The following is an 18,302-nucleotide window of genomic DNA, read 5'->3' on the forward strand; positions in this document are numbered from 1 at the left end:
CAAAAGACACCATTATTAGACCAAAAGGCCACCAACAGATTGGGAAAGGATCTTTACCTACCCTAAATCAGAAAGAGGACTAATATCCAATAAATATAAAGAACTCAAGAAGGTGGACTCCAGAAAATCAAATAACCCCACTAAAAAATGAGGCTCAGAGCTAAACAAAGAATTCTCACCTCAGGAAAAGCGAAGGAGTGAGAAACACCTGAAAAACTGTTCAGCATCCTTAATCATCAGGGAAATGCAAATCAAAACAACCCTGAGATTCCATCTCACACCAGTCAGAATGACTAAGATTAAAAATCCAGGTGATAGAAGATGCTGGTGAGGATGTGGAGAAAGAGGAACACTCCTCCATTGTTGGTGGGATTGCAGGCTTGTACAACCACTCTAGAAATCAGTCTGGCGGTTTCTCAGAAAACTGGATATGGTACTACTAGAGTATCCTGCAATACCTCTCCTGGGCATATATCCAGAAGATGTTCCAACTAGTTAGAAAAGAACATGCTCCACTATGTTCATAGCAGCCTTATATATAATAGCCAGAAGTTGGAATGAACCCATATGCCTCTCAACAGAGGAATGGATACAAAAAATGTGGTATATTTACACAATGGAGTACTACTCAGCTATTAAAAAGAATGAATTTATGAAATTTCTAAGCAAATATTTGGACCTGGAGGGAATTTCGCTGAGTTAGGTAACCCAATCACAAAAGAACTAAAATGATATGTACTCACTGAGAAGTGGATATTAGCTCAGAAACTTAGAATACCCAAGATATAAGTTCCAGTTTGCAAAACACATGAAACTCAAGAAGAATAAAGACCAAAGTGTGAACATTTTGCCCCTTCTTTTTTTTGTTTTTTTTTCTTTTCCACTTTTTATTTGGTATTTAGCTCATTTACATTTCCAATGGTATACCAAAAGTCCCCCATAGCCACCCACCCCCACTCCCCTACCCACCCACTCCCCCTTTTTGGCCATGGCGTTCCCCTGTACTGGGGCATATAAAGATTACTTGTCCAGTGGGCCTCTCTTTCCAGAGATGGCTGACTAGGCCATATTTTGATACATATGCAGCTAGAGTCAAGAGCTCCGGGGTACTGGTTAGTTCATAATGTTGTTCCACCTATAGGATTGCAGATCCCTTTAGCTCCTTGGGTACTTTCTCTAGCTCCTCCATTGGTAGCCCTGTGATCCATCCATTAGCTGACTGTGAGTATCAACTTCTGTGTTTGCTAGGCCCCGGCATAGCCTCACAAGAGACAGCTACATCTGGGTCCTTTCGATAAAATCTTGCTAGTGTATGCAATGGTGTCAGCGTTGGGATGCTGATTACGGGGTGGATCCCTGGATAAGGCAGTCTCTACATGGTCCATCCTTTCATCTCAGCTCCAAACGTTGTCTCTGTAACTCCTTCCATGGGTGTTTTGTTCCCACTTCTAAGGAGGGGCATAGTGTCCACACTTCAGTCTTCATTTTTCTTGAGTTTCATGTGTTTAGGAAATTGTATCTTATATCTTGGGTATCCTAGGTTTTGGGCTAATATCCACTTATCAGTGAGTACATATTGTGTGAGTTTCTTTGTGAATGTGTTACCTCACTCAGGATGATGCCCTCCAGGTCCATCCATTTGGCTAGGAATTTCATAAATTCATTCTTTTTAATAGCTGAGTAGTACTCCATTGTGTAGATGTACCACATTTTCTGTGTCCATTCCTCTGTTGAGGGGCATCTGAGTTCTTTCCAGCTTCTGGCTATTATAAATAAGGCTGTTATGAACATAGTGGAGCATGTGTCCTTCTTAACAGTTGGGGCATCTTCTGGATATATGCCCAGGAGAGGTATTACTGGATCCTCCAGTAGTACTATGTCCAATTTTCTGAGGAACCGCCAGACTGATTTCCAGAGTGGTTGTACAAGCCTGCAATCCCACCAACAATGGAGGAGTGTTCCTCTTTCTCCACATCCACGCCAGCATCTGCTGTCACCTGAATTTTTGATCTTAGCCTTTCTGACTGGTGTGAGGTGGAATCTCAGGGTTGTTTTGATTTGCATTTCCCTGATGATTAAGGACGTTGAACATTTTTTCAGGTGCTTCTCTGCCATTCGGTATTCCTCAGGTGAGAATTCTTTGTTCAGTTCTGAGCCCCATTTTTTAATGGGGTTATTTGATTTTCTGAAGTCCACCTTCTTGAGTTCTTTATATATGTTGGATATTAGACCCCTATCTGATTTAGGATAGGTAAAGATCCTTTCCCAATCTGTTGGTTGTCTCTTTGTCTTATTGACGGTGTCTTTTGCCTTGCAGAAACTTTGGAGTTTCATTAGGTCCCATTTGTCAATTCTCGATCTTACAGCACAAGCCATTGCTGTTCTATTCAGGAATTTTTCCCCTGTGCCCATATCTTCAAGGCTTTTCCCCACTTTCTCCTCTATAAGTTTCAGTGTCTCTGGTTTTATGTGAAGTTCCTTGATCCACTTAGATTTGACCTTAGTACAAGGAGATAAGTATGGATTGATTCGCATTCTTCTACATGATAACAACAAGTTGTGCCAGCACCAATTGTTGAAAATGCTGTCTATCTTCCACTGGATGGTTTTAGCTTCCTTGTTGAAGGTCAAGTGACCATAGGTGTGTGGGTTCATTTCTGGGTCTTCAATTCTATTCCATTGGTCTACTTGTCTGTCTCTATACCACTACCATCCAGTTTTTATCACAGTTGCTCTGTAGTAAAGCTTTAGGTCAGGCATGGTGATTCCACCAGAGGTTCTTTTATCCTTGAGAAGAGTTTTTGCTATCCTTGGTTTTTTGTTATTCCAGATGAATTTGCAAAATGCTCCTTCTAATTCGTTGAAGAATTGAGTTGGAATTTTGATGGGGATTGCATTGAATCTGTCGATTGCTTTTGGCAAGATAGCCATTTTAACTATATTGATCCTGCCAATCCATGAGCATGGGAGATCTTTCCATCTTCTGAGATCTTCTTTAATTTCTTTCTTCAGAGACTTGAAGTTTTTATCATACAGATCTTTCAATTCCTTAGTTAGAGTCACTCCGAGATATTTTATATTATTTGTGACTATTGAGAAGGGTGTTGTTTCCCTAATTTCTTTCTCAGCCGGTTTATTCTTTGTGTAGAGAAAGGCCATTGACTTGTTTCAGATAATTTTATATCCAGCTACTTCACCGAATCTGTTTATCAGGTTTAGGAGTTCTCTGGTGAACTTTTTAGGGTCACTTATATATACTATCATATCATCTGCAAAAAGTGATATTTTGACTTCCTCTTTTCAAATTTGTATCCCCTGATCTCCTTTTGTTGTCGAATTGCTCTGGCTAATACTTCAAGTACTATGTTGAAAAGGTAGGGAGAAAGTGGGCAGCCTTGTCTAGTCCCTGATTTTAGTGGGATTGCTTCCAGCTTCTCTCCATTTACTTTGATGTTGGCTACTGGTTTGCTGTAGATTGCTTTTATCATGTTTAGGTATGGGCCTTGAATTCGTGATGTTTCCAAAACTTTTATCATGAATGGGTGTTGGATCATGTCAAATGCTTTTTCTGCATCTAACAAGATGATCATGTGGTTTTTGTCTTTGAGTTTATTTATATAATGGATTACATTGATGGATTTTCATATATTAAACCATCCTTGCATCCCTGGAATAAAACCTACTTGGTCAGGATGGATGATTGCTTTAATATGTTCTTGGATTCGGTTAGTAAGAATTTTATTAAGGATTTTTGCATCGATATTCATAAGAGAAATTGGTCTGAAGTTCTCTATCTTTGTTGGATCTTTCTGGGGTTTAGGTATCAGAGTAATAGTGGCTTTATAAAAGGAGTTGGGTAGAATACCTTCTACTTTTATCTTGTGAAAAAGTTTGTGCAGAACTGGAATTAGATCTTCTTTGAAGGTCTGATAGAACTCTGCACTAAACCGGTCTGGTCCTGGGCTTTTTTTGGCTGGGAGACTATTAATAACTGCTTCTATTTCTTTAGGGGATATGGGACTGTTTAGAAGGTCAACTTGATCCTGATTCAACTTTGGTACCTGGTATCTGTCCAGAAATTTGTCCATTTCGTCCAGGTTTTCCAGTTTTGTTGAGTATAGCCTTTTGTAGAAGGATCTGATGGTGTTTTGGATTTCTTCAGGATCTGTTGTTATGTCTCCCTTTTCATTTCTGATTTTGTTAATTAGGATTTTGTCCCTGTGCCCTCTAGTGTGTCTAGCTAAGGGTTTATCTATCTTGTTGATTTTCTCAAAGAACCAACTCCTCGTTTGGTTAATTCTTTGAATAGTTCTTCTTGTTTCCACTTGGTTGATTTCAAACCTGAGTTTGATTATTTCCTGCCGTCTACTCCTCTTGGGTGAATTTGCTTCCTTTTTTTCTAGAGCTTTTAGATGTGATGTCAAGCTGCTAGTATGTGCTGTCTCCCGTTTCTTCTTGGAGGCACTCAGAGCTATGAGTTTCCCTCTTAGAAATGCTTTCATTGTGTCCCAAAGGTTTGGGTACGTTGTGGCTTCATTTTCATTAAACTCTAAAAAGTCTTTAATTTCTTTCTTTATTCCTTCCTTGACCAAGGTATCATTGAGAAGAGTGTTGTTCAGCTTCCACGTGAATGTTGGCTTTCCATTATTTATGTTGTTATTGAAGATCAGTCTTAGGCCATGGTGGTCTGATAGGATACATGGGACAATTTCAATATTTATGTATCTGTACAGGCCTGTTTTGTGACCAATTATATGGTCAATTTTGGAGAAGGTCCCGTGAGGTGCTGAGAAGAAGGTATATCCTTTTGTTTTAGGATAAAATGTTCCGTAGATATCTCTCAGGTCCATTTGTTTCATAAATTCTGTTAGTTTCACTGTGTCCCTGTTTAGTTTCTGTTTCCACGATCTGTCCATTGATGAAAGTGGTGTGTTGGAGTCTCCCACTATTATTGTGTGAGGTGCAATGTGTGCTTTGAGCTTTACTAAAGTGTCTTTAATGAATGTGGCTGCCCTTGCATTTGGAGAGTAGATATACAGAATTGAGAGTTCCTCTTGGAGGATTTTACCTTTGATGAGTATGAAGTGTCCCTCCTTGTCTTTTTTGATAACTTTGGGTTGGAAGTCGATTTTATCCATTATTAGAATGGCTACTCCAGCCTGTTTCTTCAGACCATTAGCTTGGAAAATTGTTTTCCAGCCTTTTACTCTGAGGTAGTGTCTGTCTTTTCCCCTGAGATTGGTTTCCTGTAAGCAGCAGAATGTTGGGTCCTGTTTATGTAGCCAGTCTGTTAGTCTATGTCTTTTTATTGGGGAATTGAGTCCATTGATATTAAGAGATATTAAGGAAAAGTAATTGTTGCTTCCTATTATTTTTGTTGTTAGAGTTGGCATTCTGTTCTTGTGGCTGTCTTCTTTTTGGTTTGTTGAGGGATTACTGTCTTGTTTGTTCTAGGGCATGATTTCCGTCCTTGTATTGCTTCTTTTCTGTTATTATCCTTTGAAGGGCTGGATTCGTGGAAAGATATTGTGTGAATTTGGTTTTGTCGTGGAATACTTTGGTTTCTCCATCTATGGTAATTGAGAGTTTGGCCGGGTATATTAGACTGGGCTGGCATTTGTGTTCTCTTAGTGTCTGTATAACATCTGTCCAGGCTCTTCTAGCTTTCATAGTCTCTGTTGAAAAGTCTGGTGTAATTCTGATAAGCCTTCCTTTATATGTTACTTGACCTTTGTCCCTTACTGCTTTTAATATTCTATCTTTATTTAGTGCATTTGTTGTTCTGATTATTATGTGTCTGGAGGAATTTCTTTTCTGGTCCAGTCTATTTGGAGTTCTGTAGGCTTCTTGTATGATCATGGGCATCTCTTTCTTTATGTTTGGGAAGTTTTCTTCAATTATTTTGTTGAAGATATTAGCTGGCCCTTTAAGTTGAAAATCTTCATTCTCATCAATTCCTATTATCCGTAGGTTTGGTCTTCTCATTGTGTCCTGGATTTCCTGGATGTTTTGAGTTAGGATCTTTTTGCATTTTGTATTTTCTTTGACTGTTGGGTTGATGTTCTCTATGGAATCTTCTGCACCCGAGATTCTCTCTTCCATTTCTTGTATTCTGTTGCTGATGCTCGCATCTATGGTTCCAGATCTCTTTCCTAGGGTTTCTATCTCCAGCGTTGCCTCACTTTGGGTTTTCTTTATTGTGTCTACTTCCCTTTTTAGTTCTAGTATGCTTTTGTTCATTTCCATCACCTGTTTGGTTGTGTTTTCCTGTTTTTCTTTAAGGACTTCTACCTGTTTGGTTGTGTTTTCCTGCTTTTCTTTAAGGGCCTGAAACTCTTTAGCAGTGCTCTCCTGTAATTCTTTAAGTGACTTATGATAGTCCTTCTTGATGTCCTCTATCATCATAATGAGAAATGTTTTTAAATCTGGGTCTAGATTTTCGGTTGTGTTGGGGTGCCCAGGACTAGGTGGGGTGGGAGTGCTGCGTTCTGATGATGGTGAGTGGTCTTGATTTCTGTTAGTAGGATTCTTACGTTTGCCTTTTGCCATCTGGTAATCTCTGAAGCTAGCTGTTATAGTTGTCTCTGTTAAGAGCTTGTTCTTCAGGTGACTCTGTTAGCCCCTATAAGCAGACCTGGGTGGGTAGCTCTCTCCTTAGTTTGAGTGGGCAGAATATTCTCTGCAGGCAAGCTCTCTTTTTGCAGGGAGGGTACCCAGATATCTGGTGTTTGAACCGGACTCCTGGCAGGAGTTGTGTTCCACTCACTAGAGGTCTTAGAATTCCGTGGGGAATCCTGTGTGGGCCCTTGCGGTTGTTGGGCACCTCTGCTGGCAAGGTACCTCGGGGCTCGAGTGGAGCGGAAGGGGCTTGTGCCCACTTTGCCCCTTCTTAGAATTGGGAACAAAACACCCATGGAAGGAATTACAGAGACAAAGTTTGGAACTGAGACAAAAGGATGGACATCTAGAGACTGCCATATCCAGGGATCCATCCCATAATCAGCCTCCAAACGTTGACACCATTGCATACACTAGCAAGATTTTGCTGAAAGGACCCTGATATAACTGTCTCTAGTGAGACTACGCTGGGCCTAGCAAACACATAAGTGGATGCTCACAGTCAGCTATTGGATGGATCACAGAGCCCCCAATGGAGGAGCCAGAGAAAATACTCAAGGAGCTAAAGGGATCCACAACCCTATAGGTGGAACAACATTGTGAACTAACCACTACCCTGGAGCTTTTGACTCTAGCCACATATGTATCAAAAGATGGCCTAGTAGGCCATCAGTGGAAAGAGAGGCCCAATTGGCATGCAAACATTATATGCTCCAGTACAGGGGAACGCCAGGGCCAAAAACTGGGAGTGGGTGGTTAGGGGAGTTTTGGAGGTTATGGGGTTCTTTTGGGATAGCATTGGAAATGTAAATGAGGAAAATACCTAATTAAAAAAAAGAGAAAAAAAAAGAATGAACTTATGAAATTCCTAGGCAAATGGTCGGACCTGGGGGGCATCATCCTGAGTGAGGTAACCCAATCACAAAAGAAATCACACAATATGTACTCACTGATAAGTGGATATTAGCCCAGAAACTTAGAATACCCAAGATATAAGATACAATTTGCAAAACATGAAACTCAAGAATGACGACCAAAGTGTGGACACTTTGTTCCTTCTTAGAATTGAGAACAAAAGACCCATGGAAGGAGTTACAGAAACAAAGTTTGGAGCTGAGATGAAAGGATGGACCATCTAGAGACTGCCATACCCGGGGATACATCCCATAATCAGCTTCCAAACACTGACACCATTGCATACACTAGCAAGATTTTGCTGAAAGGACCCAGATATAGCTGTCTCTTGTGAAACTATGCCAGGGCCTAGCAAATACTGATGCTCACAGTCAGCTATTGGATGGATCACAGGGCCCCCAATGGAGGAGCTAGAGAAAGTACCCAAGGAGCTGGGGGGATCTGCATCCCTATAGGTGTAACAACAGTATGAACTAACCAGTACTCCCTCCCCCCCCCCAGAGCTCGTGTCTCTAGCTGAATATGTATCTGAAGATGGTCTTGTCAGCCATCAGTGGAAAGAGAGGCCCATTGGTCGTGCAGACCTTATATGCCTCAGTACAGGGGAATGCCAGTGCCAAGAGGTGGGAGTGGGTGGGTCGAGGAATGGGTGTGGGAGGGTGGGGCGTACTTTTGGGATAGCATTGGAAATGTAAATGAAATAAATACCTAATAATATAAATAAATAAATAAATAAATAAATAAATAAATAAATAAATAAAAATCATAAACCTTAATAACTTGACAAAAAAATCTACTTTGGGATTTTATCTTATACCTTTCACAATGACTAAGATCAACAACAAAAAAGTGATAGTTCATCCTTGTGATGATGTAGCATAAGAGGTAGACTCATACATTGCTGATAGAAATACAAATTATAGAGCCAATATGGAAATCAGTATGGCAGCTCTCAGATCATGATCCAGCTTTACCATGTTTGAGCATATACCCAAAAGATACTTCATCTCACTGCAAAGACATTTGCTGAAAACAGTTCATCACTGCTCTCTTTATAATAGTCAGAAATTGAAAACCACCTAGATATTCCTCAACAGGAGAATGGATAAAGAAAATGGGAGTATTACTTAGTCCTTTTAAAAATGGTATGATGGGATCTGGAAAGACGGCTCAGGAGCCAAGAGCCCTGGATGCTCTTTGAGAGGTCTTGATTTCAACTTCCAATAACCACATTGCTCACAACTATCTTTCCTGGGATCTGATCCCCTCATCTGGCATACATGTGTACTTACAAATAGAATACTCATATATAGAAGAATAAATAAATATTTTAAAATAGTATTATGAGTTTTGCAGGCAATTTGATGAAACTAGAAAAAAATTATTCTGAATGAGGTGTCCTAAACTTAGAAAGACAAATATAACATGTATGTCTTTATACGTGAATATTAGCTGTAAAGTCAATGATAATAAGCTACAATCCATAGAAATACAAAGGGTATGTATAGAGTAGGGTACTATAGGGATATGTTTCCCAGGAAAAGAAATAGAATAGATAGATATGAATGGAAGTCAGAAAGTTAGAATGGGATCAAATGAAGAGAGAAAGGAGAGAGAGTGTTGTGGAAGGGAATGGAGAAAGGCAGCTAAAATTAACGGTAGTATGGAAACCTAATACAGAAGAAACTTCCTAAACATATACATGCATGAAGGTGGTCTAAATGAAATAGCCAAATAATGTGGGAGGCAGCATGACAAACTTCCATCTCTTGTCACCAAATGAAGATTTCTGTACTAGTTATAGGTTCCATTTACATGAGTTGTTGGCCAAAAAGGCCCCAGGAGAATTTTCTTTTCTGGTCCAATCTATTTGGCATTCTGTAAACTTCTTATATGATTATGGCCATTCTTTCTTTAGGTTATGGAAGTTTTCTTCTATTATTTTTTGAAGATGTTTTCTGGCCCAATTAACTGGGAATCTTCATCCTATTTCTATTATTTTGTGTTTGTCTTTATAATGTATCCCTATTTTTCTGAAAGTTTTGGGCTAGAAATTTTTACATTTGGCATTTCATTTTCTTTGACTGACATATCAATATCTTCTATGATATCTTCTGTGCCCGAGAGTCTTTCTTTTATCTCTTGTATTCTGTTGGTGGTAATTGTGTCTATAGTTCCTGTTCTGTTTCTTAGATATTCCATCTCCAGAGTTGCCTCTGTTTGTGATTTCTTTATTGTTTCTATTTCCATTGTTTGGTTTTGGACCATTTTGTTAATTTTCTTTGCCTATTTGTGTTTTTCTGTATTTCTTTAAGGGAATTATTTATATAACCTTTAAAGGCCTCTACCATATTCATGAGATGGGATTTAAGACAGAATCTTATTCTTAAGGTATGTTAGGTATCCAGGGCTTGCTGTAGTAGGAGAGCTGGGTTCTGGTGGTGCCAAATTATATTGGCTTCTGCTATTTGTGTTCTTATGATTGCCTTTCTCCATTTGTTTTTCTCTGGTGTTAACTGGCCTGGGTGCCCTGGAATAGAACGTGCTTCACCAGAGTCAGGAGAAGCTGTGTGTCCTGTGTTAAAGCAGGTCTCCTGGGAAGCAGTCAGTGTTATGTGTCTGGTTTGGTTAGAGAAGACCTCCTGTGTCCCTGGTTAGAACAGACCTTTTGGCAGGCAGACAGAACTGGGGGTGGGGCTCCAAGGCTCCACGGAGCCATTTGCAGATTTTGTGGCTAGTTTAGTAGAGGCAAGAGGCCGGGTGTTTGGAGATCCTGGTACTGCTATGCCATTGTTGAAGCACCTGATTTTTGAGCAGTGTACTAAAGAATGCAGGCAAGCAATTAATCCATATAAACACAAAGGGTTAGAGGTTTGGATGAAAATATGCAGAGAACTAGGAGGGCCTCTCTCTAACTGTGGTCTGGCTGCTGCCGTCATGCAGATGTCCCAAGGAAGGGGCAGCCAGAAGAACAATAACTGCTTTAAGTGTGGGCAGCCAGGTCACACGAAGCACCAATGCCCACAGCTGAGTGGGTCAGGAAATCAGCGGCCTAAGATGCCTGGGCTGTGCCCAAAATACAAAAAGGGGAACCATTGGGCCAGTGACTGTTGATCAGTTAAGAATATTCATGGACAGCCTCTTGATTCTGGAAATGGTGGTGCTCAGCCAAAAACTTGAGGAGGGGCCCCCGACCCCAGGGCCCGCAAAGATATGGGGCAGTAACCAAGGGATGGCCCAGTTTGAGACCCCCAATGCAATGGAGTCACCCAGGAGAGCAATGAAAGGGAGTGCGGGACTCGACCTCAGTTCTGCCAGCTGGTGAATACGGATTTCAAAGGCCCATTACCGGCTGATACAGTGGGGTTGATTTTAGGGAGAAGCTCGGTTACTATGCAAGGATTTATAGTTCATCTGGGAGTAATAGATCCAGATTTTACCGGACAAATTAAGATAATGGTGTCTTCCCCTAGAGGCATTATTGCCATTTCTCCTGGGGATAAAATAGCTCAATTGTTTCTTTTATCTAGCTGTCATTCTCAATTTCCTGCAGAAGATTCAGAATGAGGGGACAAGGGCTTTGGCTCAACAGGGACTTCTAATGTTTTTTTGCTCTTTGGATCTTGATACCCGACCTTTATTAAAGCGTTCTATTGAAGGAAAGTCCATGTCTGGCCTCTTAGATACAGGTGCTGATCATAGTATCATCAGTACCAAGGACTGGCCCTCTGGTTGGCCAAGGCAACAGTCAGAGTGGACTTTAAGAAGACTGGGATATGCTCAAATGCTGGAAATGAGCTCTCACCCCCTACATTGGAGGGATGGAGAGGGACATTTAGCCAGTTTCAGCCGTATGTATTGACAGTTCCAGTGTCTTTATGGGGTTGTGATCTGCTGAAGGAGATGGGCTTTATTTTAACTAATGAAGGAAGCTACAGCACCAAGGCCCGGGATATCATGTTGGATATGGGCTATGTCCCGGAAAAGAGCTAGGTCGGCTCTTTACAAGGAAGAGCCTCCCCAGTGACGGTCCGCAGAAAGAATGATCGTGCTGGGTTGGGCTTTTCCTAGGGGCCACTGAGGGAGCATTACCCATCACATGGAAAAATGAGGATCCGGTGTGGGTTCCTCAGTGGCCACTTCCCTCAGAAAAATTGAAGGCTGCACAGGAACTAGTACAAGAACAACTGGAATTGGGCCATATATGACCTTCCACCTCTCCGTGGAATACTCCTATATTTGTTATAAAGAAAAAAATTAGGAAAATGGAGACTTTTACATGATTTGAGAGAAACAAATAAGCAAATGATTTTAATGGGACCAGTACAGAGAGGGCTGCCATTGCCTTCTGCCTTGCCCAGAAATTGGCCCATTATAGTGTTAGATATCAAAGATTGTTCTTTCTCTATTCCTTTATATCATAAAGTTACAGTCAGGTTTGTTTTTACTGTCCCTTCTCAAAATCATGCTGAATCTGATAAGAGATTCGAATGGATAGTTTTGCCACAGGGAATGGCAAACAGTCCTACTATGTGTCAACTATATGTTGATACAGCCTTGAAAGGGGTTAGAAAGAGATTTCTGAAGGTAAAATGTTATCATTACATGGATGACATTCTTATTGCTGCTCCCATGGAAGAGTTACTTGATGAAGCGTATAGCTTTGTGGTAACACAGTTGAAGGAAAGAAATTAAGTAGTGGTCCCTGGGAAAGGTACAAAAGGATATAGTAGTAAATTATTTAGGAACAAAAATAACTGCAGAATTGGTGTCCCCACAAAAGATCCAAATTCGCACAGATAAATTATGTACCTTAAATGATTTTCAAAAATTATTGGGACATACTCAATGGGTCCGACCCTATTTGTCTTTAACCAATAAACAATTGCAGCCATTATATGATATTCTACCAGGCAATACAGATTTGAATTCTCCCAGATATCTTACTAATGCTGCCAGAGCAGCTTTACTTTTGGTGGAGCAGAGCATTCAAGATGCTGCCTCGAAACGCCAAGATGAGTCAAAGCCTATTGCATTGTTTTTTTTTGCCAACAGAATCACAACCATCGGGGGTCTTATGGCAAGGGACTCCCTTGCTCTGGATACATCCAAAAATTTCCCCAGCCAAAACATTTGTTTATTATCCCACCTCAGTGGCTCAATTGGCTTTGCTTTGTATTCAGCAAAGTGTGCAATTTTTTGGCATTCCTCCAGAGGATTTGATAGTTCCATATTATGTTAAACAGCTAGAAGTGTTATTAGCTACAGTAGATGATTGGGCCATTTTGAGGTGCAGTTTTCAGGGCCAATTTGATAATCATTTTCCCAAAGATCCAATATTACAATTGATTAAAGCTCATCCTGTGATTTTTTTTCCTTGCGTGCGTTACTTCAAAAAAAAAAAAAAAAAAAAAAAAAAAAAAAAAAAAAAAACCTTTGCTGGATGCTCCACTTATTTTTACAGATAGTTCTAAGACAGGATATGGAGCATATTTAGTAGCAGGATCATCACCAGTTAACATACAATTTCCCCCCACATCACCACAAGTTATTGAATTGCAAATTGTGATTAAGGGGTTTAAATCAATTCCAGGCCCTTTTAATATGATTTCTGATAACCAATATGTTGTTAATATGTTGCAATGTTTGGAGGTGGTAGGCAAAGTTAAACTAAAATCTACTATTGGAAAATTGGTTCTTACATTGCAAGGTTTTATCTTGAATAGACATTCACCTTTTTTTGTGCGACATATTCGTGCTCATACTGGATTGCCTGGACCCCTTGCAGATGGGAATGATATTGTAGATAAAGCTTCTAAGGCATGCACGGCCTTTTTAATTGCCTCACCTATTGATTTGGCACGTGATTTTCACTCACAGTTTCATGTTAATTCCAAAAGCTTATCCTCCTGATTTAAAATTTCTTGAGAAGAGGTGAGAGATATAGTGAAAATGTGCCAAACATGTGCCCCGTTATTGCCTCAGATAGGGGTGGGGGTCAATCCACAAGGATTGTGCCCCTTGCACCTATGGCAAATGGATGTCACCCATTTCTCTGATTTTAGAAAGTTAAAATATCTTCATGTCTCCATAGATACAGCTTCTGGTGTCATTTTTGCCTCCTTGCATACAGGAGAGAAGACACGTCATGTGATTGCACATTGCTTTGAAGCTCGGGGTGCCTGGGGACAACCTAAAGAATTAAAGACTGATAATGGGCCAGCTTATACTTCTGCCTCTTTTGGTTCCTTTTGTAAAATGATGGGTGTCCGATTGACCCATGGGTTTTCCTATAACCCTCAGGGTCAGGGCATTATTGAACGAGCCCATCGCACCCTTAATTAATGCTTAATTAAACAAAAGGGGGGAATTGCCTCTGCTGGTTCCACCCCTAGGGAGAGATTAGCCATTGCCCTTTTTACCTTGAATTTTTTGAATGAAGACAAACATGGACAGGTCACAGCCGAGCATCACGTCGATCCTGATGTTTCTCCAAAAGGTATGGTCATGTGGAAGGATGTCTTAACTGGTTTTGGAAGGGCCCTGATCCAGTTCTGGTTTGGGTGAGAGGGTCTGTTTGTGTGTTTCCTCAGGATCATCGACAGCTGCTGTGGGTCTCAGAGCAGTTGACCAAAGCAGTCCAAAATGAGCAGAGGGGGGACAGCGTGGATGTTCCTGTTGTTGAGGATACTTCCTGTGGTGATGACTGAAGATCCACGCTGGGGAATCTTATCGGTGTTTCCCAAACCATGCCGTTGACACATTCGGCACAAGTGTTCCCTCGATTTTTCACATCTAATGCTTCACTGCAGTTACCCTTTTTACCATGGGATGGGGAAATAGCGCCTGTGCAGGAACCGATGCAGCTTCAGTTGAGGGGATTGCTGTGCTTTCAAATGATTCAAAATATTTCTCAGAATAGTGGCTGCTTTCAAAAGTATAATCAAACAGCAGCATGGTTTGATATGCCAATTAATAGTTCTACTAAAGCTAATGCCACATGGATTCAAGGGGTGTGGCCTGCCAGTATTTCCAAAGGCAAAGATACCATACCTCCCCAACCTAGATGGGCTCCCTTTTGCAAGGGTACCCATGATTCCCTTTCACCATGGACTGGGTGTCAGTCTAGAAAGGCAGCTTGGGCTATAAAGAAATATTTTACCTTTTCTCCTTATATTGGCACAGTGCATAATAGCTCATTTTCAGGATATAATTGGAACTATCAAAATCCAGCTCAAGTAGGAGCTAGTAATCCTTTTAATGTGTGCTTGTTGTGTGGTGTGAATGGTAGTTGCACAGATCTTTCTTCTCTGAGTATGCTAGTGGGAGGGGTATGGGGTAATGCAAGTTTTTATTGGAATGGGTCTAGTGTATTTGAAACCTCTTTATCTCAACTTGCTGGAGGGCACAATGCTTCCTTTAAGGCTACGCCTGTTTGTTTGTGGCCTCCTTTTGTGTTTATTGTTTATAATGGTAGTTATGAGAATAATGTTGTTAATTGTAGTAGTGATATTTGTTATTATAGTATGTGCTGGAATGCATCTGAATATCATTTAGCTGTTGTGACTAGGATGCCTCGCTTTGTACCTTGGCCTGTCCAAGCTCTTTCTGCTATGACTTTGTTCAGACCTAAGAGGGAATTTTGGCATTACTGTGGCCATTGTCACTGCTATAGCAATTTCTGCCACCGTAGCCATGGCTGCGGCCATATCCCTTACCTCTGTGATACAAACTGCCGCGGCTGTGAATAATTTATCCACGGGTGTTGCAGAATCTTTGGATGTTCAGGGAAATATTAATAGCCAGCTGAAAGCAGGGATTTTATTGCTGAATCAAAGGATTGATTTAGTCTAGGAACAAGTGGATGTTTTGATGGACCTAGCACAATTGGGTTGTGAGTGGAAATATTCGGGATTGTGTGTTACAACTATACCATTTGTGAATGCCAGTCATGCTGCTCACTTATCTTGCAATATATCCCAGTACATTACAGGAAATTGGTCTCAGCATTTTGATGGATTGGTTCAGGAATTGAGACAATCCATCGTCCATATTAACTCCACCCATGTGGACGTGTCCATGGCTGAAGTACTGGCCAGCTGGATCTATAGCTGTCTCCCGCTTGAAAGAGTGGGCCAGAATTGGTGGACTTGCCTTGTGTCTGATATTAATCAGCATCCTGGCCTTTTGATGCATTTGCCGTATACAGTTTCATCAGTGCAGAACCCAAGCCTTGATGATACAGGCTTTTGCAGCAGTGGAGACAGGATAGTCTCCTCAAGTGTGGCTTGGCATGCTAAAGAAGTAGTCAATGATGCGTAAGACTCCCTGGGTGTGTCACCAACCTAAGACAGGGATCAAACCAAAGCTGTTTGTCTCCCAATGATGGGTAAGGGGCATTGCTTCAGGGGGCAACCTAAGACAGGCATTCTCTCTGCCAAAAAAGAGAAAAGGGGTAGATGTGGGGAGCGGGTGTGGCGGTAGTCCCAGGATGGCACCTGGGACTGCAGCCAAGTCTTATGACTTGCACCTGACTTCCTCATACACCCGAAAATAAGCCACGTCCATCGTGAGAGCTACACAGGCACAACATGATGCAAGATCAGGCCATTTGACAAAGGCCAATGAACTGAGATTATGTGGACTGGGCTGATGGGGAATGGTTGAGAGGTTATATAAGGGATTGCGATTGAGGGCTAGAGAGAGATTCCTGCTTGCATGTTGAAAGGTTCCTGAATAAACTACTTTGAGAAGAACACCGTGTCGTCGTTCTTTTCTGCTTGTCAGAGACAGAAGTGACAAACCATAGCTTCAGGCAGCAGCACAGACCACAGGTATTCACCTAGCCTTAGGTGGTAACATGGGCCACACACAACAACACAGCCCCCACCTGCAGTAGGACTACAGACATCCACAAGAACTCTCAGCTTCATTCAACAGAGCCTTGGGCAATGGATCACTTAGTCCATAGTGGTCAACAGGCAGCAATGACTATAGAGATCTTTTGAGGAAGTCCAATCCAGAAAATGAACTGTTTTTCACCTTGGATATCCTGTTGCTGCTCAGATCTAGTGTGATCATGAAGCTGCATAGCAAATTAGAAGGAGTATGTGTACTGAGTTTGCACAAGCTCCAGTCTGCTGCATACCACTCTGTCAGTTCCACTCAACAAAGACATGTTCCCCAGTCCACTGGAGCCTTTTCTCACATCATTCACTCTCACAATGTCTCTCTTGCTCCTTTTTCTAAATATTTCCCACCTCTGCACCCCATTTTTTTTATCATGGTGACATTGGAAAATATAGTCGGTTATATAGTAATTTTTCCCAAAATCCTTTCAATGCAAGTATTCATTCCAGGGGGCAGAGAAATGGCTCACCAGTTAAGAGTATTGCCTGTTTTTGCAGAGTACCTGAGTCCAACTCCCAGGACCCATAAGGCAGCTGACATTTGCTCATAACTCCAGTTCCAAGGCATACATGGCACCAAGCATGCATGGGGTGCACATATCTGTGCTTGCAAGCAAAATACCCATACATACAAACATAAAATAAATTTGTTGTGTTTTATAAAAATACAGAGACCACAGATATGTTTGGTAGAGATGCAATAAGGTGTGGGGAAGGGGGTGCCTCTGCAGGTCCATGCCCCTGAGGGACCAACCACATGACAATGTAGTATAGAATAGAGTTATTCAGGACATGGGGAGGAGAGTTGAGGGGTTAGTAGAGACAGATAAAGGCAGGGGGGGATAGAGGTCAGTCGTGAGCACCTGAAGAAAGAAGTGGGAGGGGAGTGGGGAGACCAGGAGCAAGAGGATATAGCAAGAGAGCAAGAGAGAGAATAGGATGAGCAGCCCCTTTTTAGTAAGTCAGATACACCTGGCTGTTGTCAGGTAACTATGGGGCAAGGTCTAGGCTAAATGCCAACAAAACTAATCTAAAATTATAATCATTCCAATGAGTTGTTGATCTGGTTCAAGATTTCTGATTTCTAAAGCACCATAAATACTAGACTATTGCCCAGACTCATCTTGGATAACAGGCTGTTGCTCAGAGTCAGGAGGATTTTGCAACTAGGCAGAGAACTTGGTACAGGTTCTTTGTGAGTCATATAGGCCCAAAACAGAGTTCTCCATGCTAATGAGGTACCTAGAGGTCTGGAGGGCTTAGTCAATAAGCTTTCTTTCCCAGACATTCCTCCCTGGAAAAAGATATTGACTCTCAGGACCAGCCTGTGGGACCTTGACTATATTCTTTGCACTTCTGCAACTCCCAGCAGTGCCTGGATATCCAAGAGTCTGAGAACCCCAAGACCCTGGCCTCATTGCAGGTCTGGGTTGTGCTTTTCCATGCTTAGAGCAGTGTCTCAACACTTCCCTACATCCTGGTACCTGCCCAACATGGGCTGCAGCTAATGCTCATGCTAGGTGCTGGGTCCCAAAAGTCACCCTTCAGAGCCTCCATTGGTCTCTCGGACTCCTCATAGCTCTGTGGTATGTGTCTGCAGGGTTGACATCTCTATTTTCTCTAAACTAGACTATTTTGAAAGAAAGAAAATTAGCTGTAGACATAAGGTAATGCCTCTGGGGTATGTGCTTAGGAAGTGAATTCTAAAATTTCTCAAATGATGCTGCCACAGAAAAGGTAAAATTAGTATAAGAATGGTCAAATAAATATTCTCTGTCCTTTGATATATGAACGTTTACATACAAAAGAAATTCGAAAGGGTTGGAGAGATGGCTCAGTAGTCACTTTGTTCTTACAAAT

General features: G+C 41.4%; 1 long non-coding RNA gene across 1 annotated transcript in view; it reads left to right on the forward strand.

Moving 5' to 3' along the window:
* The window catches only part of Gm20752 (predicted gene, 20752), a 231,717-nt gene extending 215,434 nt beyond the window's left edge, over positions 1-16,283 (forward strand). The window contains exon 5 of the long non-coding RNA NR_040750.1: positions 14,127-16,283. This is a non-coding gene — a long non-coding RNA (predicted gene, 20752). The remainder of the gene's footprint in view (positions 1-14,126) is intronic.
* Positions 16,284-18,302: the final 2,019 nt, after the last annotated feature.

Source organism: Mus musculus, chromosome 3, assembly GCF_000001635.26.
Source record: "Mus musculus strain C57BL/6J chromosome 3, GRCm38.p6 C57BL/6J".
Classification (NCBI taxonomy): domain Eukaryota; kingdom Metazoa; phylum Chordata; class Mammalia; order Rodentia; family Muridae; genus Mus; species Mus musculus.